Consider the following 4,275-nt stretch of genomic DNA (forward strand, 5'->3'; position numbering starts at 1 on the left):
CCTGTGAGCTCCTTCGCCTCAGAGCAGGAGGGCGTGTGGGCCTGTTGAAAACTGAGAGGCAGATCTGCAGATTAACAGAAGGATATATTGCTGTGTTGAACAACAAAATTGCTAGTTAAAACTCAGTGAATACTAGTTTATTGAATTCTGACTAGTAAAGATCATAGAACTACTCTACAAGCAGTCCAGACTTAGTCCTTTACCCATCACTCAAAATACAAATTTCTGACTTCACTTTCTTCCCAAGGGCAGTGTTTTTCATGCTCTCCCAATAGGATCTTCTCAACCACTCTCTTATTAATGCTGTTTACTAGAAAACTGTTCAGTTCCTATATCCTGTCTCTCTACAACAAAATGCATGTGTCACCAGGATGCAGCCGTAATTACCCTGCATCATTAAGCAGTGTTCAGGCACCTGGTAGCAAAACAGTGTAGGTGAATTACCCAGAAATTTGGACTTTGCTGGGCTTCTGCAAACAGGCGACTGGATGCTTGGTTCTTCTTGTTTCCTCTGGAGGGTCATTCACTATTACACATTTAAAACAGAGCTGAAGTGATAAGGGATACAGCTACTAGCATGGTTACTTCACTGCTATAATAATACGATTTGCTTACTGAACCGTAGGACCCTACCCATTGGCAGAGTCTTCTCTCAGGGTTCCTGGTCCGTCTTTTCAGTGACCACTTCAGTGGTGGAAGCAGCTTTCACTAGAGCTGGGGTGTGTTCACTGCTGACGGTATGTGAGTTCCTCTGAAGGGATGCATGAAGCAGGCTCTGGACCAGGGTCTGAGACCTGCATTCCAGTGGTTGTGGACCACAGCTAATTGCTTGCAGGTGCAGGCTGAGGCAGGAGGGCAAATACCTCCATGCAGGCCTTGCCACAGGCCAGCTGAGGAGGTGGGGAGACCCTGGGCTGGCTGGGCCCTTAGCATGGGGTGAGGACCAACTAGGAGTCCTTCTCCTTCTGCATATGCATCTTCCGGGTGCACAGACGTCCCCACACAAACTAAAGGTAGGAGTCTCGGGCCCTGGATTATTTATAAAGACTCCTTGCCGTGAGCTTTTGGCCTTACTAACAGGAAGTTACATTCCTTTCATTGTAGTTCTTGGACAAGTTTGTTGATATGCATGGAAAAATCCTGTCCCTCACGTGTGCATGTGGGAGGCACGTTTTACTCTTCCTTAATTTTATTCTGGGTGTTGCTACTCTGCACTTGCATACGGAACATACTATGCTAGTACACATGTGCCATGTGTAAAGCACTGAATGGGAAGGGAATAGGAGCTAAAATCTGTTACTGCCACAGGCCATCTGCTCAGGTATTAACTCTCAGAGTCATCCAAAGCTATCTTTGATTACCCTTAGACCAAGGAATGACACCTTCCTTTAATGTCAAGTTTTGACTTGTCCCTGGAGGATGGAAGACACGGTAGTTTTGAATCAGTTAGCACTTTGAATTGCACTTGAAGACCAAATTGTAACACTGACTGACACACTGAGTTGCAGACCTTAGAAGGAGATATGATTATAATTACATCTGCAAGTCCTGGCCAAATTCCAGCTCCAGCACTCCAGCTGTGGGGTTTCATTGTTTTATGTTTCTATCCCTAAGTTGTAGGATTTGTTCTACCTCAGCTATAGATGCTACTAGGAAATGCTTTGATGCATATTCTACTGTCTGTCATCCAAGACAAACACTTGTCAAAGCTTTCATGTCTTATAAATGGGAACAAGTATTTTGTGTTTTGCCAGAAGTGTGATCCTATCAATGTCTTGCAAAATCTACAAGGAACTCACCCATACGTTCACCAAACGCTCTTCAGCTCTATCTGGGCATCCTGGATCTGTCTAAAAGCCATCTGGAATAATGCGTTGCCAATTTCTGATCTTCAGTTAAGTACAGTAGCAACTTTCTGAGCTCACAGTTGCTAAAATGACTAAATTTGGACACATCATAAAATAGCACTGCAATGGAGGAGCCTGTTGGATGTTTTATATCCCCAAAAGCATAATCCAGTGTTTTCTTTTAGTCTTTTTAAAGAAGTATATAATTAGTAAACAGCTTGATCTGCATCAATTCCAGAATAACTCTCGGGGGCAATTTTTCTATCATTTTGACTTTTTCTGAATCTGCCTTCTTTATCAGTTGCCTTTTCAAAGAACGTTACCAGCATTTGTCATTTCAAGCCTTTGTCTCCTTAACCTCAATTGTCATCCAGTCTTGCTTCACCCTTGGTCTGTTCGTCCACTGACGTCTCCTATATCAAACTGTTGCCCACACATATGGCCATCTCTATCAGAGCTGGAGTCATTAACTTTGGAAGGCATCTCAAGTCCTTGTGTTTTCTTTGGAAATAACATCTTCCAAAAAGCTTTACAGAACTCACAAGCCTGTAGATGTCATGGGGAACTACAGCTTGCTGAAATCCCTAGCTCCAGCTAGTAACTGAGTTATCCTGTCTTTAGCAACTGGAGGCATTTGTGTTTGCAACAACAGCATAAGCAAGCACTGATGCTAAATGAGATTTTGCCTAAATTTGCTTCTCATGAGGCCAAGCTGACAACTTCGAAACATCTTTCAAAAGGTGTTGCTGTCAAAATAGTTACTGCAAACTGATCGCTGATGTTGCAATTAAGTATAATGTTAATTAGAAAGATTTTAAGAAGAAAAGGATGAGAATAGAAGGTTGTGTATAGAAGCCTTTTATCAATGGATTTTTATTGGACTAGATGACTTTGAGGTCAACTTCCGTGCTGAGGAGAACATACTTTTCTCTCTGTACTGCTTCACTGAACTGTTATAAACCTGTGAAGGTAGAGCTGTAGATAAAAACAAAAACAAAAACAAAAACAAAAAAACAAAAACAAAAACAAAACTTTAGACAGGCTTAATGAGTATTTATCTTAATGTGTCAGTAGCACATTCTGTTATGCCATTTTTCTCTGTTCTTATTTCATGTTCAGAATCACCAGGAACAGCTCGTTCATGGCTCTCTGGAATGCCTTTGGCACACCATCTTTTGTCAATGAATACTGAAATGAACACTGAAAATTGGCGCTGAACACTATTCAACTTATTGAGTATATTTTAGGGCTCACTCAGTGGTTGTGCTTCAATTTGGGTTTACTCCATTGGCAGAAAAAGCATCAGAGGGAAAGGTTCCCCCACTGCAGTAAATCAGTTAGTGCTTTTGAAGTCAGTGAGTTGCACTGATTTACAGTGTCTACAAGATGTGCTCCAAATTTGGTTTTCCTTTTTGTTTTCATGTCACTGTTTCTGAAGACAGTAGAGACTGTCAATAAACCCAGCACCAGATCTGTACCACTGGAGGAGTATGTTGAGCTGCTCTAGTCAGAGGAGTCAGAGCTTGTTTATCTAAAGTCTTCTTAAAAACATAGTCATCCCTCCCTCTTAATCATAGTGTTTTCATGTCACTGTTTCTGAAGATAGTAGAGACTGTCAATAAACCCAGCACCAGATCTGTACCACTGGAGGAGTATGTTGAGCTGCTCTAGTCAGAGGAGTCAGAGCTTGTTTATCTAAAGTCTTCTTAAAAACATAGTCATCCCTCCCTCTTAATCATAGAATCATAGAATCATAGAATCATTAAGGTTGGAAGAGACCTCCAAGGTCATCGAGTCCAACCGTCAACCCAACACCACCATGCCCACTAAACCATGTCCCTAAGCACCCCATCTACATGTCTTTTAAATACTTCCAGGGATGGTGACTCAACCACTTCCCTGGGCAGCCTGTTCCAATGTTTAACTACTCTTTCAGTAAAGAAATTTTTCCTTACATCCAATCTAAACCTCCCCTGGCGCAACTTGAGGCCATTTCCTCTCGTCCTTTCGCCAGTTACTTGGGAGAAGAGACCGACACCCACCTCGCTACAACCTCCTTTCAGGTAGTTGTAGAGAGCGATGAGGTCTCCCCTCAGCCTCCTTTTCTCCAGGCTAAACAACCCCAGCTCCCTCAGCCGCTCCTCATAAGACTTGTTCTCCAGACCCCTTGCCAGCCTCGTTGCCCTTCTCTGGACACGTTCCAACATCTCAACGTCCCTCTTGTAGTGAGGGGCCCAAAACTGAACACAGTATTCGAGGTGCGGCCTCACCAGTGCCGAGTACAGGGGCACGATCACTTCCCTGCTCCTGCTGGCCGCACTATTTCTGATACAGGCCAGGATGCCATTGGCCTCCTTGGCCGCCTGGGCACACTGCCGGCTCATGTTCAGCTGGCTGTCAACCAGCACCCCCAGGTCCTTTTCAAGTG

Source organism: Pygoscelis adeliae, unplaced genomic scaffold (assembly GCF_000699105.1).
Source record: "Pygoscelis adeliae isolate BGI_AS28 unplaced genomic scaffold, ASM69910v1 Scaffold218, whole genome shotgun sequence".
Lineage (NCBI taxonomy): Eukaryota > Metazoa > Chordata > Aves > Sphenisciformes > Spheniscidae > Pygoscelis > Pygoscelis adeliae.